Consider the following 25,172-nt stretch of genomic DNA (forward strand, 5'->3'; position numbering starts at 1 on the left):
GAAGCAGGCAGCAGTATCTCCCGTAAATGTAAACAAACTTGCTTCTCTTAGCAATTGGCTGAACAAGAAGCAGGACTGAGTGGACTTGCAGGCTCTAAAGTTTTACATTGTTTTGTTTTTGAGTGTAGTTATGTAACAAAAAAAAATTACATTTTTAAGTTACACTTTCACGATAAAGAGATTGCACTACAGTACTTGTATGAGGTGAATTGAATAATACTATTTCTTTTATCATTTTTACAGTGCAAATATTTGTAATAAAAAATAACATAAAGCGAGCACTGTACACTTTGTACTCTGTGTTGGAATAGAAATCAATATATTTGAAAATGTAGAAAAACATCCAAAAATATTTAATAAATTTCAATGGGTGTTCTGTTGTTTAATAGTGCAATTAATCACAATTAATTTTTTTAATCGCAGTTAATTTTTTTGAGTTAATCACATGAGTTAACTGTGATTACTTGACAGCCCTATTTGTAATATATTAATTTACCAGTTGATCACTTGCTGGATAAATTTAAGATCTAAAATGATTCAAGTCCTTGAGATGCTGCAGGTCCCTTAGATTCCTGAATTAATCTCACTGCAAAAAAAGGGCAAGGGCTCTGCCAGTGATGAGTCCTAATGTTCAGCTTGTCATATAGGGATTGCTGAATCCCAGTGAAAAAGGATTGCTCTGGAAATATTAGCAAACAGTGTATGGACAAGGTTTAGGAAGGTATGAGATGTTCTGTTTGTTACGAGTGAAACTAGTTTTTGGATGTGTTCTGGGGGACGTTTTTTAGACCCTTGTCTACTTATTGTAAATTTATTCTGTGAATTTACTCAATTGCAAGTTCAGGCAGGTAATCCTGGAGCAAGGCCATACATGCATTAAATAGGTAATAATAAAACTCTTAAACCTGTCTCTGTGAGCTACTGGGAGCCAATTCAGTATCAAGTTGAATACAACCTGCACTAATAAAAGAGAGATTTCTTTAAGGTATTTCTTCAGATTCTTTTGTGTATTTTAATGACTAAATCTGAACATTTTAATCTTTTACATGAAATGAGAACAAGCTTAAGGAGAATGAAGACCGAAATTACTAGTACTGTAATAAAGTATGGAGAGATGTCAAGCAGTACTCCACAAAGGTCAGTATGGTATGGGATCCAGGATTATAGAATATTTTAAAACCTTCAAAACCATTAAGGTTGCAAAATGCAAGTCAGGTAGCAGGAGATGCACATTGTGCAGTCTAGATTGACAGGCATTCTCGTTTAATTTATCATCAGGCCCCAAATCTTTTTCTGTAGCCTCAATTTCTAACCCGTATTCTTGGTGTAGAACTTTAGGTGGTGTAAATTTGTCATAGCCCCATTGAAGTCAATGGGGCAACACTAATACTTGGGCCTTTGTTTTGGGGAGTTTGGAGAATAACTTGTGTTTTGATTGTTTTCAAATTCCACTGTGAGACTATCTAGCTAGTTTCACAAATTCTAAGGCCCCCATCCTGCAAACACTTACACGCATGCTTAGCTTTATACGGGCAAGTAGTTCTACTGATGTCAGTGTGTGCACAGAGTTAAGCACAAGGGTAAGCGTTTGTAGGATTGGGGCCTAATTTGTTAGGGTCATTCCTTTGTTTTTCAGGTTGCTTGATAATATTACCTTATTGGTAAGAAGCAGCATGAAGGTGACTTGTTTAATATTGTAGCCAAGTTTTACTACTTAAGGTTTCCCTAAAGAGGAACAAAAATGATTACTGAGTTGTTTGCATAAGGGTAAATAATAACTGAATGCTTACTGAGTGGCTAGATAAGTATCTGAAAGGTAATGTTTTATGTAAGCTTTGGATTCTGCCTGATGGTTGTGCCCACCCAGAAGGCTCAATAAAACCCTTTTTTCTTTACGGTTGTTCAGCTTAGAGGTGGCCTTCCTGAATTCAGCTATATAAACTTTTAATGAGTGACCTATTTGCGAAACTCTTTTCCGGATTGGCAAATAAGAGTTGATATGGAACTTCTAATGCCTTTTGTTTTGTAACCTCCCTTTCCTCTCTTTCCCCTCTGGCTGGAACATGACCAAGGCAGGAATAGCATAAAGTAAACTTAACAGCAATGAAATATAGTGCTGACAACAGCTGTCCACAGCATTTCTGCACTTTGCTCTCACTGTGCAGCAAATTAGGCACATTGTATTGATCCTGATGTTGTGTGTGCTGTCTGCTTCGGTCTATGTGGAAGTTTTTAGGCTAAAAGTAAATTGCTCTTGCTAAATGCTAGGCCCTGTGCAATTGTTGATATAACGATAAAGCAGCATTCATAGAGTACAGTGTTTTCTTTCAGTGCTCGATTCCTTTTTTTAAAAAAAGATGGAATGACTCCTGGAACTAAAAGAGCAATGGATTTGGAGCTGGAATGTGTTCTTTAAAAGGAAAGCACTAGTGTTCATCTTGATAGGGATAACAATGTTTAAAAACAGCGTCTTTCTTTTTCTTGCTGCAAACATAGGAAACTTTTTTTACTTTGTCCGAACAAAGAAAAGGCTCTTTACCTGTGGTACTGTTTACTGTACACTTACATTCTTCAGGTGTACTATATTAATTGCTTAAATGGGTATTGTGGACCATAAATTAAAAAAAAAAAAAGATTAGACTAATGGATAAAAAGTGACTTTTAAAAAATAGTTGAGTTGCTCTGGCTGCAGGCTACATAGGAAAACATGGTAGAAGTAGTTTCTTATGGAACAGCCAACATATACTATGGCACTCCAGCAAATATTGCAAGAAGAGCATCACTGCACAAGTACTTGCAATTAAGTCCTTTGATACCCTGGGCGGGAAATAGGGAAGAAGACATCCAGACTTGCCTTGAGGTTCTACTTACACAATTGAGAGTAAAGTGCCTGCTTTAAATATCCACTGAGACACTGTCTTAGTATCTAGTTTCCTCCAGTCAGCAGCCCTGTGTGTACATCAGCAGTTCAGTAAATACGATATAAAAATATTTACTCTGGGCGTATGAAATGATGATTTGCACGCACAGTTGATTGTGTCTGAATATTCCTTCAGCAGTTGACTTCAGAGACAAAATTAGATTGTTTTTGAAAGTTTGGCCCCAAAACGCCAACGTTTTGGTCACTATGTAATGCTGGGGTTTGCGTAGCTGTCACCTTGAAACTTGAGTTCAAATAGTAGTTCGGTCACATGTCAGAAAGAGTTTGCTGGTTTAGTTGTGTGCCTCTCAAAACCACTGCATAATTTGGCACCGGTCATGAATAGCTGAGATTTTGCAGGTCAAGAATTGAGGTCAATTGGCAGAGCTGTGAGGAAGCTTGCACAATACCTCCCCACAGCGTTTCTGGCTCTAGCCAGTACCAATAGTCCCTTACTTCCATGAACAAGAAATTCTGCACCCACAAATAAAAAACAAAAAACAAAATAAAGAAAACCTCAACAACTTTATAAATGTTCATATGAAACTGCAAAACAAGACGCGGTTTATCAATCATCTGGGGATTAGAGGGGGAGAGACTCAGCCTTTTCAGTCCCTTTCTGTCCTGCTGTGTGCATGTATTTGGACTCCGGTAAGGTCTTCTGGAGCTTTGCTGTCAAAAGCCTTTGTGAAGTTCTCTGCAGGAACATGAGGTAATAGAACGGAGGTTCAGTGAGAAAACTGAGGGGACAGAGCTAGGTTTATAGAGCTGGCCCGGCAGACCCTTCTTCCGTATGTTGTTAGCATTAGCTGGCTGGAGAAATTAACTGTTGCTCCCTGTCCGTATTTTGAGCCAATGTAACTTGAAAACAGCTTATAATAAATGGAAAAGGTAAAATGAGGCTTTTTATCAAGTGAGAACTGATGGCAACTTTCCAGGCTCAAAAAGTCAGAGCAAAACTTACCATGAGCAGGGGCGTGTGCACTGTATGACATGATGGGACCACGTTCCGCTGCAGGAACTCCTAAATTATACAACAACATTAGTTCATCACCTTGACCTACTTTTTGTAATCATCCTCCCTCCCACAGAAGCATTCACAGCTATGGCTTATAGCTGAAAACACTCATGGGACGTAAAATTCCTTGATGACTTTTTGCAACAATGCTTTCTATTGTGGATGGTTCCCCGCCACCCCCCCCCCCCCCCGCCAGCTGCCCCCCATTCTCCAGTGGCTCTGACTCCCCAGGAGGGAGCAGTGATGTTGTCCAGACAGAACAGCTCAGATGCTCTTTTCCCTTCATGTCCGGGAGCTTGTAGTTGGCTTCAGCAGCTCATCTTCCCAGCATCCTGGACCTCAGCAGGCCAGCCTACACTTCTGGCTTCCTCCACGCACTGGTTACGAACTGGAGACGAGACTAGCTTTGGTTCCCCAGACCCCTACTGCCTGGCTCCATGGAACAATGCGGGGAGCACACAGTGTAATCCCTTGTGGGGAAAGCCGGAGAGTGAGAGGCAGCTTCAGGCATTTCTCCATGAGAAAGGGAGATTGAAAATTAAATATTGTGAACTGGGCTGCAGCAAACTGGTGAATTCCTTGAGGTCTTGGAAAAATGCCAAGTGTCGTGGTTGTAGAATCACAGACCCAATGTGACCCTGAAGGAGCTGAGTGGAACAGTTCATATGTCTAAGAGCTATTGTTTTAGGCTGTCTGCAGATACGGGCAGACATCACTGCAGCACTTTTGCACCAAGTTCATGTTTTCAAGCTTATCTCTGGCACCAGAAAGGCTAGAAAAATAATGTTGTTTCAATGTAATCTGAGGTTCTGGAGCATAGTTCTGCAGCAAAGGGTGAATTCTGGGGACTCATGGAATGCACAAAGCCTTGAGTATAACTCCTGTTTGCCAACAACTGGGCTCTCATTTGGTCTACATCTGCCACAAGTTAAGTAAGCATACACCACTTTGAAGCCTCAACAAAATGATGCGGACTTGGAGAAGAAGACTGAAATGTTGCACCAACCAGCACCAGTGGACTTAATATTACTATAAACAAACTTACTCATGATTCCAGTGTGTATCTGTCTAATCTACAATTTTACTTGGCTCTCTATAGTGTAGTATCTGAACTTCTCAGGAACAAATTATCCAGTCATGTAACAACGGGCCAGGAAGTTGGTTGTTTATGCTAAAAAGTCTTTCTTTCATCAGACAAAAGAAACGAGCATGGATGAAGCATAATATTTGTCTAAAGATGGAGATCAAAATTTACCATGCAGACATGATGATCTTCCATGATCTGAGGAAAGTAGGACTCAGGTGGTGCCTCCCCTCCCTCAGCCATGTGGTCTTGGAGGAAAACTTCAGCAATGACCCAGCCAGTAGCACCAGATGCAGCCAAAGAAGAGACCTCCGACAGTCTGAGCACTTTCTACAGTTTTGACTGGACCCTCTCTGCCTTTTGCTGATTGACTGTTTTGCTCTAGCCCCCCTTCTGTGCCACAATGTCTTCTCAGCTTTACTCCACACCTGCCCCTTTGCCCTTTTCTGCACTGCCCTGCCCTGCTCAGCCCCCTCCCCTCTCTATTCTTTTCATTTAGCATATCCCTTCCTAACTAGCCTCCTCACCCCAACCTAGAAATTGTGGAACAAATATGTTTGCTGCCATCACATTGAACACTCTGCTTGTACATTTGACCCCTTCCCACACCCTTTGTGTCCATTTTGTCTATTTAGATTGACATACAAATATATTTGGGCAAGGATTCATAGCACATTGAGTGGATGTTTTCAGAGAGCTATCCACAGTGACTCCAATATCTTTCTTGAGTGGTAACCGCTAATTTAGACCCCATCATTTTATATGTATAGTTGGGATTATGTTTTCCAGTGTGCATTACTTTGCATTTATCAACACTGAATTCATCTGCCATTTTGTTGCCCACTCACCCTGTTTTGTGAGATCCCTTTGTAACTCTTCACAGTCTGCTTTGGACTTAACTATTGAGTATTTTTTTGCTACTGCAAATTTTACTATCTCACTGTTTTACCCCTTTTTCCAGATCATTTATGAATACGCTGAACCGTACTGGTCCCAGTACAGATTCCTGGAGGACATCACTATTTACCTCTCTCCGTTTTGAAAACTGACCATTAATTCCTACCCTTTGTTTCCTATCTTTTAACCAGTTATTGATCCATGGGAGGACCTTCCCTCTTATCCCATGACAGCTAACTTTGCTTAAGAGCCTTTGGTGAGGGACCTTGTCAAAAGCTTTCTGAAAATCTAAGTACACTATATCCACTGGATCCCCCTTGTCCACATGCTTGTTGACCTCTTCAAAGAATTCTAGTAGTTTGGTGAGGCATGATTTCCCTTTACAAAAACCATGTTGACTCTTCCCCAACAATCATGTTAATCTATATGTGTCTGATAATTCTGTTCTTTATTATAGTTTCAACCAATTTGACTGGTACTTAAGTTAGGTTTACCAGCCTGTAATTGCCGGGATCACTTCCAGAGCCTTTTTTAAAAATTGGCATTACATTAGCTATCCTCCAGTCAGCTGGTACAGAAGCTGATTTAAATGATACCACAATAATTAGTTCTGCAAATTCAAATCTGAGTTCCTTTAGAATTCTAGGGTAAATACCATCTGGTCCTGGTGACTTATTACTCTTTAATTTATCAGTTTGTTCCAAAACTTCCTCTAATGACACCTCAATCTGGGACAGTTCCTCAGATTTGTCACCTAAAAAGAGTGGCTCAGGTTTGGAAATCTCCCTCACATGTTCAGGCATGAAGACTGATGCAAAGAATTCATTTAGTTTCTCCATAATGGCCGTATTGTCCTTGAGGGCTCCTTTAGCATCTCAGTTGTCCATTGCACTGGTTGTGTAGCAGGCTTCCTGGTTCTGATGTACTTTAAAAAAAAATCTGTTACTTTTTGAGTCTTTGAGTAGTTCTTCAAATTCTTTTTTGACCTTCAAAATTATATTTTTACACTTCACTTGCTAGAGTTTATGCTCCTTTCTATTTTCCTCACTAGGATTTAACTTCCACTTTTTAAAGGATGCCTTTTTGCCTGTAACTGCTTCTTTTACTTTGTTGTTTAGCCATGATGGCACTTTTTTGGTTCTCTTACTATGTTTTTTTAATTTGGTGTATACATTTAAATTGAGTCTCTGCTGTGGTGCCTTTAAAAAGTTTCCATGTAGCTTGTAGGGATTTCACTTTTTGGCACTGCACCTTTTAATTTCTGTTTAACTAACTCCCTCATTTTTGTATAGTTCCCCTTTCTGAAATTAAATGTTACCGTGGTGGGCTGCTTTGGTGTCCCGTCCCCCGCAGGGATGTTAAATTTTATTATGTTATGATCGCTATTACCAAGTGGTATTCACCTCTTGGACCAGATCGTACGCTCCACTTGGGACTAAATCAAGAATTGCATCTCCTCTTGTGGTTCCAGGACTAGCTACTCCAAGAAGCTGTCATTTAAGGTGTCAAGAAACTTTGTCTCTGCATCCTGTCCTGGGGTGACATACCCAGTCAGTATGTGGAGAGTTAAAATCCCCCATTATTATTATTTTTATTTATTTTTATAGCCTCTCTAATCTCCCTGAGCATTTCACAGTCACTATCACCATCCTGGTCAGGTGGGTGGTAGTATATCCCTACTGCTATATTCTTATTATTCAAGCATGGAATTACTACACATAGATATTCTATGGTGCAGCTTGGTTTATTTAAGATTTTTACTTCAGTTGAGTACGCTTTCTTTCACATATAGTGCCACACCCCCACCAGTACATCCCATTCTGTCCTTCCGATATATTTTGTACCTGGTATTACTGTGTCCCATTGATTATCTTCTTTCCATCAAGTTTCTGTGATGCTTATTATATGTGTAACCCTTCTGCCCGTCAGAGTTGGCAGCCAGGTTCAGTATCTAGGGGTTCTGTTTCAATAACACAACGCAAAACAGGCTCGAGCCCCCACCCAGTGACCTGGGACAATTACATACCACCCCCCTGGGCGCCTCTAAGAGGCAATACTTCCCCTTTCACAAGCACAGAATCTGAGTGTAGCAAAAAAACCCTTTTAATAAAGGAGGGAAACAGTGCGGCATTATGTTAGGGAAACGCCACAACTAGGGTTCATAAACACAAACCATGAATCAGAAGACCCACCCCCAAACAGATTGGGCTGTATCCTTTCCCTTTGGTTCTTGAATCCAGCAACCCAGAAGTCACACAAAGTCCCAAAAGTCCAGCACAGCCCCAGAGTTCAAAAGTTCATCTGCAGTGTTTACCTCCCAGCCTGGGTGGAAAAGGGGGGAGGTATGGGGGCACCTTACGTGCTCCACTGCTTGTGTTGACGGCTGAATGCCCAGCCTTTCCACAAGGGTCTGCTGAAGCCTTCGTCGCGAGCTGCTCCGCTCTACCAGCCATCACAAGAGCCGCTCATCTCCAGCAGACATCCCGGTAGCCGCTCACCAATATATCTTCAGGCCCCCTCACTACTTAACAGCACTCAGTGACTTCAGCTTATAGTAGGGGAGTCTCAGTACTGGTGCAACATTGGCCCAAAGTGAATTCAGCTCAGCAGCCTGTAACCAGACTCCTAATGGAATCAAAATTAGCTCTGATATTACACAGTGGAGAGGGGCCCTAAACACCACCAGATACACATACCTGTCCCCAACCTCTCTCAACTCACTGGGTTCTAGAACCCATGTCCCTTGCCTACCAAGTGCTACTTCGTTGAGGGCAAGTCCCCCTGTCATAAAATGCCAGATCCAGTTCTACTGTCCTTGATTCACATAACCAGGATAACACTTTATTACTCCTGCCCCAATAAGAAAGAGACTGCGGATCCCACAGCAGCCAAAGTGACCATTTTGGCAAGCAATCCCATCATGCTAGGCGGGGTGGGTGCGCTCATGCAAACGAGATCAGCCCTTGAAGTCCTTTTCCACAGCTCACCACCAGATGTCAGGGTAGAGCTCATTCTGACTCTGCTTACATATGAATATGCTCATTTAATACGAGGCACTCTAGTTCACCCATCTTAGTATTTAGACTTCAACCATTTGTATTTTCGCACTTAAAAATGTCATTTTTTAGTTGTTTGACATTATGTGATGTAACTGAATGGGACTCTTTCATTTGACTGTTTCTCAACAGATCCTACCTGTATTTTATCATCTTCCATCCTTTCCTCCTTACTAGGATATAGAGAAACTCCATTAATAGATTCTCCCCTAAGGGATGTTTCTGTCGGAACCATGTGCTCTTCTGCTCCTGTCAGCTTTCCTCCAGCCCTTCATTTAAAAACTGCTCTATGACTGTTTTAATTTTATGTGCCAGCAATCCAGTTGGTGTAAGTGGAGCCCATCCTTCCTATATAGGCTCCCCCTTTCCCAAAAGGTTTCCCAGTTCCTAATAAACCTACATGTACCACAACTCTGGCTCCTCCCCAGCACTACACATAAGTCTGTCTAGATGCCTCAAGATATCCGCAACCTTTGCACCCAGCAGGCAAGTCACCATGTGGTTTTCCTGGTCATTGCAAACCCAGCTATCTCTGTTTCTAATGATCAAATCCACCATTACTATTACTATCACCTGTCTTCCTAATAACTGGAATTTCCTCCCCCAGAGATGTATCCTTAGAGTGAGAGGATACCATGACATCATCTGGAAGGAAGGTCCCAGTTAGGGGATCATTTCCCTCTGCTCCGGTTTGATGTTCTTCTTCCTTGAGACTTTCATCCTCCTCAACAGCACAGAAGCTGTCAGATGCGGGTGGAGGGTGGGACCGTTCTGCTGTGTCCCGGAAAGTCTTATCTATGTGTATCTCTGTCACCCTTAGATCCTCCAGTTCAGCCACTCTGGTCTCCAAAGCCCGTATGCAGTCTGAGGGCCAGGAGCTCCTTGCAATGAATGCACACACATGCCACCCACCCATAAGGTAGGTAATCATACATGCTGCATATTTTGTCTGGGGATAGGACAAAGCGGTAGTTTTCAAACTTTTTTCTGGGGACCCAGTTGAAGAAAATTGTTGATGCCCCCAACCCAACGGAGCTGGGGATGAGGTGTTTCGGGTGTGGGAGGGGCTCAGGGCTTGGGCAGAGGGTTGGGGTGAGGGGTTCAGGGTGTGGGAGGGGTGCTGGGCTGGGGCAAGGGGTTGGGGTATGGGATGGGGTGTGGACTTACAGCGGCTCCTGGTCCGTGGCGCAGCCGGGGTGCACCGCAGACCACGCTGCGCCCCTGAAGTGGCCAGCAGCTGGTTTGGCTTCTTGGCAGAGGCACACAAGCACCACCCCGCCAGTTCCCATCGGCCGGCAGCCAGCCAATGGGAGTGGGGAGCTGGTGCTCGGGGCGAGGGCAGCACGTGGAGCCCCATGACCCACCAGCCTAAAAGCTGGACCTCCTGCTATCCGCTTCCAGGATGCAGTGCAGTGTCGGAAAAGGTAGGCACTAGCTTGCCTTAGCTGGGCAGCACCGCCCACGGGACTTTTAACATCCCAGTCAGTAGTGCTGACCAGACCAAGGTGACCCAGCACCTTAAAAGCCACGACCCAGTAATGGGTTGCTACCCATGGTTTGAAAAACACTGATTTATAGCAGTGCTGGGCAACCCGTGGGCCGCTTCCCACAGCTCCCATTGGCTGGGAACAGCGAACCGCAGCCACTGGGAGCTCTGGCCGGCCATGCCAATGCAAACAAACTGTCTGGCGGCCCACCAGCAGATTACCCTGATGGGCCACAGGTTGCCCACCAAGATCTATAGGAATTCATCATTATAGCTCCCTGTATGCTGGTTACCTAACCACCGCCAGTGATACAAATAGGCTGCAGTTTGCCTTCACTTATGAATTCTTTTCTATCTGAATAAAGGCTGCTTAAGTTACAAGTCCAATGCAGTGAGTGTTCCATAGAGGACTGAGGGAGATTGCATTGTTGCACAACTGTGTTTGGTCTTTGTGGTTTCTTACAGTTGGGAAAGAAGAGTTTTATTATTGTAAGTAGCGCTTACTGGAGAAACTTCAATGGATCCACATTCCATTGGAATGCCTGAGTCCGTTAAAATCAAAACACTACATTAAATCAGAACGATTTTGCTGGAATTTCATTTCAGAAGAAAACTGGGTTGGGGAACCTCTGACATTGTCTCACTTTGACATTTTTTTTAATGGGAATGTTTTAATTGTTTCTTTTTAAATGACTGTGTTTTGAGTTTTTTAAAGTTTGTATGAAAACACAAAATAAAAAAGTCAAAATGAAAATTTGTTTGAAATGTTTTTTCACAGAGAACTTAGAAATGTTAGGGTTTTGATCCAGTTCAGAATGAACCCAAATTTTGAAATCTCAATTTCAGAATCCTTCACAAAAGAGAACTTCCATTCTCTGCACAGCTCTGAATGGAATTATTCAGGGTAGGAGCAGTCCTATGGCTGACCCACAGCTGCAGTGACTTTGCAGCAGTGAAGAAGCTCATCTGACTGTATATAGTTTGGTTACATTGAACTACAAATGGATATTACTATTTTATTATTATTATTTGCATAGCATATAATACCTTAGTTGTGGACTAGGACTCCATTGTGCTGGGTGCTGTCCTTGCCCCAAAGAGCTTCCAACCTAAGTATAAGATAAGAGACAACATATGGATATAGACAAACAGGGTAGTACAAGGGGGAAAAATGGGAAATGTGGTCAGCATGGTAGGATGTGGTCTCAGCATACCAGCAGATTAGCCATTGTCAGTGTTTTTGTAGGTTTCATGGCAAAGCAGGGTTTAGAAGGACGATAATGAGTTAGTTTTGTGGGAAGCTTGTCCCAGGTGTGAGGGGCAGCATAGAAGAAAGCAGGAAGGTGTTTATTTGAAAATGTATCAAGTGGATAATATAATCTGATATCATGGGCTGATTGGAGGCAGGAGCTGACCTTTCAATACTGAATGGTAAATGATAGGTAAGGTGGGGTTAGGTCATGAAACTTCTGTTTGCCAGAAGCTGGGAATGGGGAACAGGGGATGGATCACTTGGTGATTACCTGTTCTGTTCATTCCCTGTGGGGCACCTGGCATTGGCCACTGTCGGAAGACAGGATACTGGGCTAGATGAAGCTTTGGTCTGACCCGGTATGGCTGTTCTTACGTGCTTGAAAGTGAAGAAAAGTAGCTTATGTCTGATACATTAGAGAACAGGGAGCTAGTGGAGGGATGCAAAGAGAGGGGTGATGTGGTCAAAGTGATGGGCTTGGAAAATGATTTTTGCAGCATTATTCTGAATGGATATAAGTGGGTCAAGACTGCATTTGTCAAGCCCAGAAAAATGGATGTTATAGTAACTGAGATGTGAGAGTAACACTTTTGAAGGTGCCTTTGAAAATTTTATCCCAAGTCTTACTAAAGCAGTGTCTTAATCACTGGAAACTGCTGTCTGCTGTTCTCTGCTGGAAAGCTGTTCTCTTTGAATTAAAACATGGCACTTCTACTTCGTGTAAAGGGGTCAGAGCAGGGATGAGTATTTCTCTCTGTAGGCCACTCTTTCCATTTTTCTTTAATGAGTACTAAATGTTGGGAATCCAGCAGTAAATAGTAATCTAACTATGTGAAGTTATTAGTGAGATGGATAGTACAGATATTTTCCTTTCACCTGCTCCTGAAGAGCTTCTGAGTTCTTTTCTTTTCTGTTTTACTGAGAGCTACTTGACCATATAGTTTTCCCTCACCACATGACAGGCACAAGGACACAACTAATAGTTTGGTGTCAAGGGCTGTAAGATCTCCCTGCTCACACTTGTTTTCTACAGTGCTTTCTCCACTTTGTTCAGAAGCATATTCTTTCTCCATTGCATCTGAAAACAGGTTTTCCCAGAATGAGCCAGAAAGAAGATAAACTGAGGTCAAAACATACAGAGGAGAACTTCAGCCTACTCTGTGGAGCCTCTGCCTACATTGTCCCCAGGATTCCATACCATTAAGTGAAGCATTCTTGGAGGTACCTATTAACCCAATACTCTATGCCTAAGAAGTAACTCAGAAAAGGCCCATAACAATAGGTTGAACTGGTTCTTTGCAGCACAGAGAGGTAAGAAACAGTCTTTTCTATTCTTAACTTCTCTGTGGGGAGGTAGTACTGTTATCGGGGCCACCCTTGGCTTACATTGGTAGCCTATGGCAAGCTAGTGCTTAAGGTGATCTTAATTTGCGAACTTGTAGTATAGTATATTATGGTTGGTTTCATAGAGGGTATCAAATGTTGCATAGTACTTGTGTTTTCCCATCATGCCTTCCTCTTTCCCTTAGGCCACACCTCCATTAGATTTTGTTTTTTCAGATCTTCTATAGTGGCATCACCATCTCTAGGTTTAATTTGGGGGCCCATCTTATGGTACAGGTATGGAAACATTGAGAGTAATTTAGAAATAAGCTGCACGTAAGCCATAGGAAAATATGAACACAAATAATTCGTTCTGCAGCCCTCAAATTGTTGTGGAACCTGACTATATTTAGGATATTATCAATATTTTACTTTTCATCTGGGGAGAGGTTGTGTGGACCAGTGGATAAGACACCTGGGAGTAGAATACCTGGGTTTTATTCCTGGGTCTGCCACTAACCTACTGTCTGATTATGGGCAAGTCACTTCATCTTTTTCTTTTTCTGTCCTGTCTATTTAGATTGTGAGTAATTTGAGGCAAGGTGTGCCTTTTGCTAGACTTCTGTAGAACAATGGTACCCAGATCTTGGTTGGGCCCTCTGTCACAGTTACAGGGCAGCTGTGCCTCAGTTTTCTTTGTGGTCTCTTTGAATAGATCCTCTCAGGTGTCAGGCCTCGTGCCTTTACCTCTCTTGATGTGGAATTCTCTCACTCCTAGACCGATCCCTGGACTACAGTATCCTTCAAGTATATGAATCTTGCTTACCCAGCAGATTGGACTGAGTGCAGGCACCTGCATCTCTTCCCTTTTGTGGAGTGTGGCCAGTGGTGTGTATAGTGATCAGACAGCCTTCTCAAACCAAAGTATTTGTTTATTTAACAGGAGGAACAAAGCATTTTGAGAAAAAGGATTTTAAAACAACAGTAAACACATCTGTCTTAACTAATGGCTTGTCCTTCCCTGCTGATAACCTGACAGCTCCAATATTGTTTTCACAAATGACATAATTTTGGCTGAGCCCAGTCTTAGGATGACCCAAGAAGCTCCAGCCCTCCAGTGAATGGCTGTCTGCCCCATTAAGCAGCCTCCTAGGGCTGAGCAACCAATCAGAGCTGCTTAGAGACCAGGCTCTCTTTCCCCACTTCCCACCTCTCAGCAAGCGACCTGCAGTCATTCTCACAGGAGGGGAGGAGAGAGTTAAAGACACCGAGCAGCTCAAGGTGTTTCCACTCCCTCCTTCCCTTCCCTTCATGGGAGTAATGGGGACAAGATGATTCTGCTCTTCCCCCACTCCCTGCAGCATCCAGTCTGGGGAAGGGGCAGAGCCAGGTGCAAAGAGCCCTTGGAGGTGCGTCCTCCAGCCTGGGGAGGAGAAGAAAGGATCCTGCTGTAGCCACTCCAGGCTTAAAGGAGGCTGAAGAACCTCAGCAGGAGCAGAGGGGGAGGCTGGGGGGCTGAACTGATGGGTGCTGGGTTGGGGTTGAATTGGGGCTGCTGGAGGACTAAATTGATGAGGGGCTAAATGGAGGAGGCAGAGGTTGGATGGAGGCAGAATTAATTGCTGAGCAGGGGATGGGTAGATGTGCGGGGTTGGGAACTCCTTCAGCAGGGGGCCAAAATAACCCTACCCAATACATTTGGGAGAGTGGCATAAGTCTCTCTCTCTCTCTCCACCCCCTGCCCCCCCCCCCCCCACGCACACGGAGGAGTTCAAAAATACTAATAAAAATACAGTCTTTGGCCAAAAAGTCATGTTTTTATTAATCTCATGATTTTGGGGCGTTCAACTCATGATTTTTTATCTTGAAGTTGGCGATATAACCTTGGCAATCCCAACTTCTGCCGTCACCCACGTCAGGTCTCTGCGTCTGTCTAGTTTTCCCCAAACACTCCCCCTCCCCCTACCCCTTGAGTGAGTGTTCCTTTTTAAACCTGCCATGGTTTTTTAAAATTTCCTGTGAGTGTGGCCCTCTTCATGTCTTGGTTCAAACCAGTTTTGTAGGTTAGCGGCACAGGAGGCAAAATCTCCAAAGTTAATAGTCCTGGTATTGTCCCTTAACATCCCTCAAGTGTTTGCTGAGCGTGGCTTATTTTGAGCCATTATTTCTTTCTTGCTTGTTTTTCTTGACCACCCTCCCACCTTAAATTAAATCAATATATTCATACAGTAAAACAGCCCTATAACCAGGTCAATATGAGGTATTCACTTTCAGAGCAGCTCCACATCTGTCATAACCTCTAGGTGCTACTGTAATACAAATAATAAAGAATAATTTAGAGATGAGCCCAGGCTGCAAGATCTAGAGATTGAAAAACCCTAATTTTAAAAATGTGGATGTACTCCTAGCTGGGGAGTGCAGCCCATTGTGGAGGGTGCCCTATTCCACTAATTGCACAGCACTGAAATACAGATTTGAATACAAATCTAGGTTCACTTTGAGAAACCCTTGGAAACTTTAGAGGGAGGGAATTAGTTGTATCTGGGATTTCAGTATTACATTTGGTTATGAACGTTTTGACTCAGTCTCTTGCTGCTCTGCAATGTTTAGATGTAGCCCTCTGCAATGGTTCATTTTGTACTTTGAATTAGTCATGAGAAGAAAAAAGTGACATTTTCCAGCATACAGTCTTTTCATGCATTACTCTGCATCTTTTCTAACTGTTAAAATAGCTATAATGACAGAGGCGGCATCAGGCATAATAAGCTTCAAGCTGTCCAACTCAGAACTCCTTTCTCACGCGATTTCCTGCAGAGTGAGATTGTATGGATAGCCGCAAATATCTAAACATAGGGCAGTGTTTTTGAACATCCCTATTACCTTTCTAAGCTTTCGAGCCAGCTCTTTGATTTGTTCTCTCAAGCTCCTTAAAGCTACTTCTCTGCCAGTTTGGATGGTATGTAGGAGTCTGTGATGAATACATTCATTATCTAATACAAAGTGGCATAGAACACTCATGCCATGAACCCCACTACACAACTCTACCCTGTTGCAATTCTCTGATTCATGCTCCACGAGATTAATAGCATTTATGTTATTCATATATCTTGGTTGACCTTGATCTGCTAGAAACTCCCTCCTTTTTATCTCTGTCCCATACTGGGGAGGTTTTGTCCCACATTAACAATAGATCTTTTGTACTTCAAAGCACATTCCCCCCACACCCAACATGCTGAGTTTTAATTTTCCTTACATATATATCTGTTCCTTTCTCTTTCTCTCTCATAGTCTTACCTATGTTTAGCAGACTGATAATATCTCGGGAGCTGAGAGCTTTTAGTTTAGTTTTTTTTTTTTTTTTAAAAAAAGCATTGATGTTAACCCTTCAGAAGCTAACTGTGTAAAGAGACTTAGATCCCTTTTTCTTTTTCCACTTAAAGAAATGTGCACATCCTTTCTGAAGAAAAGAATACTTGTTGAGTTTCCTTCCGGTAGTTTTTGGGACTGTATATTATGCCAGGTGGTAAAATGTACATTGAGGTGTATGCGTGTGGGGTGGGAGAGAATGCCATATGTATCATTTCTCATGTGGCTCCTGGGGCAAGTTACAAAACTCTGGTATGTTTTTGTGTGTGGTGTTTTCCACCTACACTGAGAGGTTGAATTATTCTCCACACTCATTCAGCTTTCACCCTCTCCCATCCCAGTGTGCTATCCTCACGTCCACCACAGGCGAAACTCTCTACCCTGCACATAGAATGTGAAGCAGCTCTCACTCCAATCTGGCGCATGAGATAATAATTTGGGGACCCTCACAAGGTCTCTCCACTTCTGCTGCACCAGGAAAAGGTCCAGGCTCTGGAGGATTCCAGCAGGGCCTCAGGAGTCACTTGGGGAGGGCTGGGGGGGGCAGAAAGGAGAAAGAAGGCAAGATGGGATCAGTGGCTTTCTTCTTGAATGCTCAGAGGGAGATAGATAGCAGGCCTAGATAGCATAACAGTGCTGAGATTCCAGTGCGATTGCTGTTACTCGAAATAGGTAGACAGACAAACCGAGTACTGGGCCTGGTATTCGGGAGTGTGCCTTTAAGGACAGAGCTTCCCAGATTGAGAGTTTGGGCAGGACGCTGTGAAGCACTTGTTATGCCCAGCCAGCAACTTGAAACCAGAAGCAGAGTAAAGCAGATCTCTTGCAAGCACATTAAGCACTGAGTAATCACTGACCACTGCAGTTGGCAGGAGCTGCTGAATGGGGACTGAGAGGGGACCGTGTTGAGTTGCATAGAATTGGACAGAAACAGACAAAGAAGGATGGGGAAGGAACAGAACAAAGGGCAGAAGTAGTGCTGGTCAGCATATCTTCTCAGCAAGGTATCATATGACAATGAAGTACAGTGTAAACAGTAAAAATTGAACATTTAGTTAAAGGCCAGATTCAACACTTGATATTTGTGTAAACCTCCCATTGTTGCCAGTGGGGGCTCAGCTTTGCACTGAAGATACTATGCAATCCTGCATGCGTACTGGCCACTGACCATAATTAAAAATGGAACGCCACTCCTTCCACTGAATGAGCTTTACACCCCTCATCTAAAGCAACTGCTGTAAAATCAGCTTTGGTTCAATTAGGAATTGTAGTTCCTGTCTCCTTTCTCTTCTCCTCCTCAGCATATGCCTGCATTTGCAGCTGTCAAAAACAGGTATACTCCTGCATCCAAAAAATGTAAAATTGGCTCTAGGCAGGTATCATTTCATTCTTGACCTGAAGTTATAACAAATGGGAAGATCAGCTTTCTGCTTTATTTATTTATTTCTCTGGGCCCTCTGGCTTACGATCAATGGCTCATTAATTTTTATTTCCCACATACTTTCTAAGAGGTTGGAGCTGTTAGAAGAATTATGACAATCCAGAAAGTCTGATCCCATATATCTTGTTTTGTAAGAGATTGGCTGAAAAACAAGAACTGTTCCTAGCAATTAATACAGATTCTGCTAGTATTTCACTGCAGTGAATAAAGGAAGTTTTGCAAATGTGCCTTGTTGTCTTCCGGTAATTTACAGTGACCAATGATTCCAAAGCAGATAGGATTTTTGATATAATTTAGGGTCATCACATTTGTTGTCCCTCAGGGCTGCCAGCATATTAATGTTAAGTGTCATCTACACTGTATCCTGTAAATTAAGTTGAAAGAGAGAGAACCCAATTCAACATACTGTTTTTTTTTTTAAACATGCATTTTAATTCTGCAAAGGAAACATGACCCTTTCTGAAAAAAATTCCTGGGTGATAACCTTATCAGTGTTAGACAAATAGTTTAACTGTGCTGTGTCTGTTAAGGGAAAACACTGTTGACTCTGGATTTGAAAACAGAGCATGTATTACTTTCACTGGATTAGAAACCCATATACGTAGGTCTTGTGGAATTGTTTTGCTTTCTGTGCATGTTCCAACTGATTGGGGAAGTGAAGGACTTCCCCTGTGAAAGACTCTGCTGACTTCATTTCTTTGTGCTTCAAGTTTCTTAGAAGATCTGTTCTTTGTTCATTTTACATTTATTTATATTTTTTTATCACACATTTGTGTCTGCTCCTTATTTTGACTCCATTTTTTTAAACTTTCTCATATTTCCACAGAGCCAGACTCTCAAATCCTTCCCCAGGGCTGGACTATTCCTTTAAGGTGCAGTTCTTCAGTAAGTTAAGTTAAGGGAGTGCAGAGGGAACTACTCGGCAGAAGGAGCCCCAAGAAGTGTGCTGATTGACTCAACCACCATCCCTCTGGGGCTCTTGGGGAGTTCTGCTACCCTCCCCCTCCTCTCCCGAGTGCGGCATGCGCTGCCCTTTGAGCCTTGCCTCAGATTGGACAAATGTTTCCTAAGTCTGTGATTCACCAAAACTCAATTCACTCAAATCAGTGGGTTTGGGATCAGGCCCTTTAAACCCTGTATGTCTTGGTTGAACCAGTGGCTCAGTGTGAAGAATTCCTGCAAAACTGTTCATTCTCTTGCAGTTAGACTGAATTCAGATCCTAATTATAATACTTAGCAGTGACATAGCATCCTACATTTTCAAAGCAGTGCAAAAGCAGTAATTAAGCCTCAAAGGTTTCTGAAAGGTAGGTACATAAAATGTGTGGCCATTGATATGAGGCTGAGTCAAACAGCTCTAGTTTTGCCCAAGTTAAGAACACAAATAGGAAAAAAGAGAGCATTAAGAGAACTTATTAATATTGTCACCCATCTGCTGAATGGTAGCAAGGCCCTGCAAGTTGGCTTCCCATTCAAGGAGCAATCAGGGATACAGAGTCTGGGTCTTTGCTTAGCATAAGTTTTTTTTATTTACACATATACAACAGTCCTGGAACAGAGGTGGCCCCAAAAGGGAATGCAGGCAAATCCTCCCTTTCATAACTCAGAGCCAGATACCAATGCCTGGTTCCCAGGAAGAACTGAGTCTTGTTAGAGAGAGAAAGGCAGAGAGCAAACTATCTTGCTGGCTTGCAACAGCTCCCCAGAAGATTCATCATCATTAAAACTATCAACACCACAGGATTCCTTCCAAAACTGAACAAAGCACACTAAAACAAACTTAAAGATCTATATATCACCACCATTGGTGAACCCCTTCACGCCAATATATTGTAAAACAACCAACATATTCATCTTTCTTGAATAATTTTAAACAAAGAAAATTGAGGGGAAAATGCACATGCACATTCCATCCCAGCAAGGACAATCTAGTTTATGATTCTCTTTCCAAGACATTGCTTTTCTGAATAGCAACGGTTGTGTAATTCAGTTGGTTGGTCATTCCTTGGCATTCTCTGTTTCCAAAAGCAAAGATGGTTTATAGTATTGTTAAATGTTAAGAACTGACAGGGGATTCTAGTCTAGGAGTACTGATGTAAGTATTTTCCCAAAATTTGCTCCAGGGTACTTAGAATGGATTGTTTATAATATATTCAGCAACATTATTTCAGAAAGCAAGAACAAACATAACTGGGTGTGACAATATGTGTATCTGCAAGATGTGTATCAGAAGTGAATATTATAGAAGTCTTTGGGCAGGGTTTTCAAAAGCACTTGGCTTTGGCCTAATTCTGGTCCTTTAGAAGTGAATGGTTTAGCTCCCATTGACTTCAAGAGGAGCAAAGGCAGGTCAATTCTAAGCATTCTTGAAAACCCCATCCTTTTTGTTCAGTTGAAAGAGCAGAGATAGGCTGATGTCTGGAACCAGGTGCTACTAAAATAAGAATTCAGTAGGGTTAATTTTTATCTGAATCCTGACAGTGGGCCAGTTTCAAATGCAGGTCTAGCCTGTGAACCAAAACAGTGAAAAATTTATGAGAACACATTTTTCTGATGAGATCTCCCTTATTTCTGCTTTCCCTGAGCACCCTCTTTATCCTCTTTATTTGTTCCCTCATCCTCACCTTTGTTGTCTTTTGAGGGTCAGGTCCACAGCCATCCATCAACCGTCTGGGTATCTCGAGAGGTGCCCTTTCCAACTGATTGTTCAGTTGGACTTTCCATTCAGACCTTCCCATCTCCTAATTCAAAGAAGGGCTTTCATGGGTGTCAGTAACTCCTGCATGCACTTATGGGTAGGGCTATGTTTAAGTCATGGGTTTTTTTAGTAAAAGTCATGGACAAGTCACGCGCAGTAAACAAAAATTCACTTGTGGGCAGAGGTCACAGACTAAGCCCCAAAAGAGAATTCTTCACAAAACTGAGTGAGTGAAAATGGGGGTTATAATGGAAGTCTGAATCACCACTGTGTTACTTATTATTCAGTGGAGTTACATGGCATAAAACTGGAGTAATGCATTGGTGAGCCAGGCCCTTTGAGGTGTAAACTGTAGCATTCCTTGGTGCCAGCTCTATAAAATAGATCATTTAGAAAGAATGTAAAATATTTTTATAAGAAATTTGAGGAAATGAGTTGAAGTGGATTAGTTGCTATTTCCATGAAACCAAAGGATTATATTCCATTGTTGTGGTGTTTAGATGTTGCTTGTTATTATTAGAACTGGGAGCACTGGCTGTTTGGGAGTCTGAAAGGACAGGAAACAGGAAGGAGGGGGGAGGAGTTGAAGAGGCTGAGGGAGAGGTACTGAGGGTGCAGCAGCAGCTTGGAAAAGAGGTTTCCACTTAAAAAAATAAAAGTCCTGTTGAAGTTTGTTAGTACCTTGCCTGGCTACTACAACTGTGTGTGTGTGTGTACGTACCTGTAGCCCTGCAACTGAGCCCTATACAACCATCTGTGATTGTGGCATGCTTTGTTTGGAATCTGGACACTGGCTGTATTTTTGTCCTTGATTTCAAATGTTGTCAGTGCTTGGCTCCAAATTGCACAGGCTCTTGAGATTACCAATATTCATTGTTTGTGACTGAAGAGTCTTATGTAACATTGATTTGGAACGTACAGTACATGGGTAGATTTGAGCTTCCCCGGTGCCTAGTCTCTGCAGTCATAGTAATTATCTGATTTATACCTACCTGGTCATAGTGATCTCGGTGAAGCCAAAATCCCTCCCAATATGACCTGTGACAAGCAGGGGGAAATTTCTTACTGCCCCAGATGTTATTTTATTCTACCGTATTACTGTGAGCAAAAATCCCTGAAATTAAACATCCAATCATATATATAGATATAGAATTTTCCTGCTTAAGATCTAGATATCTGAGGTTCTGTTGTGTCCAAGTTATTGTCCATTTTTTATTGAATCCAATTAAGATGGGTTCTGACAAAACTGCTTAAGCAGGAAATTTCTAACACTTTTGAGGGGGCAGGGAGCCTTTGTTAAGTATCTAACTCATCTTTAGGAGCTTCAGGAGCTCAATCCTTCACCACGGAAGTCAATGGGAGTTTTGCTATTGAATTGTATTGGAGTTGGATCAGACCCTGGCTCAATAGCATGCTTTGCAGAACACTATGGAATAGGCCTCAGCCACTTTTGTAGAAATCTGGAAATTTGGTAATGTTCTATGCACTCACATGTACTGTAGGAATTGATAATTTGTAAACAGAAATCTAATCAATTGTTGCTCTTGATAGAGTGGTGAACAGTATTATAAATCTCGTATTATGTGTTTACTTTCAATTTATATTGTTAGCACTGTTTATTGCCTTTCATTAAAGCTCATTAACATGATTGGTTTAAGGGCCTGTTATTAGAAGAGAGACTAACACTAGAATGTAGAATGACCACAAAATAAACTAAAAGTGGTTGAAATCTTCTATACTCAAAAGTACTATATTTGTGTTTCCTGTGTGGGAGTATTTACTTGCGAAAGACAGGAAATTGATGATCAAACATGCAATTAACTGGAAGGGTTCTGTACATCTTGTATTAGAGCATAAATATATTGCACAAAGACGCCAGTGGTGGTTTTTTTTTACTTATTCTAATATTTTCTGAGTTGCTCATATAAGTAAATTAACACTAGGTGGTGTTGCAATATGTTATAATAAAAGTTGAATGAACTGACAGGCAAATTTGGGAAAGCATTAGATTTTGTGGAATCTTTTAGGTAAATGGCTACTTCCTCATCTGTATGAGCAAATCTGTCCTTTCAGGATAATTTATACCTGGGTTATTCATAGATTTTTCAGGTGGTTATGATCCTTCCCGCTGACTGGCTGTGTAACACAGGCCATAGAACATCACCAATTGGTTCTTGCACCAGGCCCATGGTCTCTAAATGAGCTAGAGCGCATCTTTTAGCAAAACATCCAGGCTTGATTGACACTTTTTCAATGCAGTACACTATTACTTTCATTTTAACCATTCCACTGTGTTTTAGAAGTGTTGATTATGGCACCATTCTCTTCCATTGCTGGGCATTCTAGTACCCTGGTGTTTTGCTTTATGCTTCTCACAGTATGTTACAGACATGCATAGTTTTTATTTTTGCTCATTTGCCTATTTGTGCTTTACTCCCTGCTGCTTTTCTGGAATGCACCACTGTAATCTCAGTCTTTCCCTCCCTCTGTTCAGTTGTCATTTCTATCATACCCTTTACTACCAGATAGCTTTGTATTATCAACATCTCTAGCAGATGTCTTTGTCTGACCTGTGTGCTCCTCAGCACCTGTCAGCTTTTCTCCAGGTCCTAGTCTTAGTATTCCCCCTAAAAGTTGTCAGTTTTCTGGACCAGCAGCCTGGCTCCACTATGTTTAGAACCATCCTTCTCTTTACAATGTCTTCCTACCCACACACTAGTGCCAGGTCTACATTAGAGGTTTTTGTTGGTATGACAATGTTGGTTGTGGGGGATTATTTCTGGCGGCCTTTCTGCACTGCCAAGAGCCCCAGAGTCGACACAGTTATACTAGTAAAAAAAAGCCTTTTGACAGTATAACTTGTTTCATTCAGAGAAATGAAATAAGCTATACCAGCAAACAAACAAAATTGCCAGGGTAAGCCGTGTCTCCACAAGAAGGGTTTGTCAGTACAGCGATATCAGCAAACCCTTTCTAATGTAGACGAGGCCCAAGACCCTGAAGTTCCTGCTGTCCAGTTGATCCTGCGTGGGGATCTGGAAGGATCGAAGAAGAAATGGCTCCAGAGATCCTGGACTTAAGCCTTTCTCCTAATAATCTAAGTGTAGCTTCCATGACCTCTCTTTTACGCCTCCCTATGTCACTGGCACCAATGTGTATCATGACCACAGACTCCTTTCTAGCTGAAGCCACATTGATATTTGAAACAATGATCTCAATTTAGGAAACAAGAAATACCTGAAAACATTCTTTAATACAAAGTATAACCATGGGGCTAATATTTTTGTGGTCAGCATTTTAGTATACTTTTATCATTGTGTTAAATCTCACAGCATAGTTATCAGACAAACAGGAAAAGAGTAAGTATACGCTAACGCTCATTTTGGACACTCTGTATCAACAGTGGTTTAGCACATAGAATAAAACAGTATTCTATTTAAAGCTGAAGATGACTTTTCTCTTTGCACCTATTGTTGTGAAATTTCTTAAGAAAATGTTTTTCTTCTTACTCAAAAAAAGAATGCGTTAATTGCAAGAAAAGCTGAAAACCACTTGACCAACCAGCCTACCACAAATTCGTCTTCATGTTTGCATGTGGAAATATGACCTATGCAAACAGATCTGGCAACTGGATTTAAATGTTAACAGGACATCTCACCATTTTTTAACAATACGATGACGTAGTACAACTGTTTGAATTAAAAGGTGTTTTGGAGCTAAGGCTCAGGCACCATTTGCATGATTGGTGCCCATTCTGCTCCCAGTCACTTTCACAGCCACTGCAAAGAAGGGCAAGATTTTGCCCTTAGTTTTAAGACATGGAATATTTTTCTTCACACAATGACTTCATCTGGACATTGGCCCTTGTTCAGCAATAAGTTGTGCATGTGGGCTTTTTTGTTTGTTTTGCTATGGTTTCTTAATGAAGTATAGAAATACATGGAAGACGTTGAAAAGGAAGGAGGCAAATACCCACATGAGTGGCACCATTGATCTACCAATGTTTTTAACCTTACCTGGATCCTACAGCCACTTCTCCATATTATTTAGCAGATGTAGAGCACATCTGTTCAGGGCCTGCAGCTGCATTGACCTTTGGATTATGACATCAAGAATGGCATTTGTACAATTAAAAATGTTATCACTCAGGGCAACCCCTGTTGCCCTCTGCCACCTTTTGGTAAATTGTGTTGTAAGAAAGGTTAAAAAAAAGTTGCTGGAACTGATTCTTTTGCTGAAATATCTAACAAGTATGTCAACTTTCTCTGATCTTGGCCATGGTAGAATATTGCTCTAGTTAACATCCTGTGCTTTAACTCACTGTCTGAGATCCTCTTTCCTGCAGTGTGTTTTCTTCATCAGTTTGTATTTCTGCCAGTCAGTGTCACAAAGCACTTCCTGTTTCATCCCCACTTGACAAGGTTAAGCCATGCTGATGATCTGCAGTTGTGTGCAGCTTCATTTTTCATAGATTATTTCTGATAACCATAACATGAACTCTGGAGTATGTGTTAGGAACTGAAAACAGGCCAAGTGTTTTGTATTAGTCTGTATTCCCACATTCACCAATTCTCCAAGGGATGAAACTCAACCAATGACATGTATGAGAAAAAAGGATCAAGGCTAAAAAC

General features: G+C 41.9%; 1 long non-coding RNA gene across 3 annotated transcripts in view; it reads left to right on the forward strand.

Moving 5' to 3' along the window:
• The first annotated feature begins 379 nt into the window (after nucleotides 1-379).
• LOC119565837 overlaps nucleotides 380-25,172 on the forward strand; it is a 54,888-nt gene continuing 30,095 nt past the window's right edge. For 2 of the 3 annotated variants that reach the window (XR_006287154.1, XR_006287156.1), the window contains exons 1-3: nucleotides 380-1,137; nucleotides 9,796-9,894; nucleotides 12,802-12,934. This is a non-coding gene — a long non-coding RNA (uncharacterized LOC119565837). The remainder of the gene's footprint in view (nucleotides 1,138-9,795; nucleotides 9,895-12,801; nucleotides 12,935-25,172) is intronic. The other variant, XR_006287157.1, reaches the window with a different exon arrangement.

Source organism: Chelonia mydas, chromosome 1 (genome assembly GCF_015237465.2).
Source record: "Chelonia mydas isolate rCheMyd1 chromosome 1, rCheMyd1.pri.v2, whole genome shotgun sequence".
NCBI lineage: Eukaryota > Metazoa > Chordata > Testudines > Cheloniidae > Chelonia > Chelonia mydas.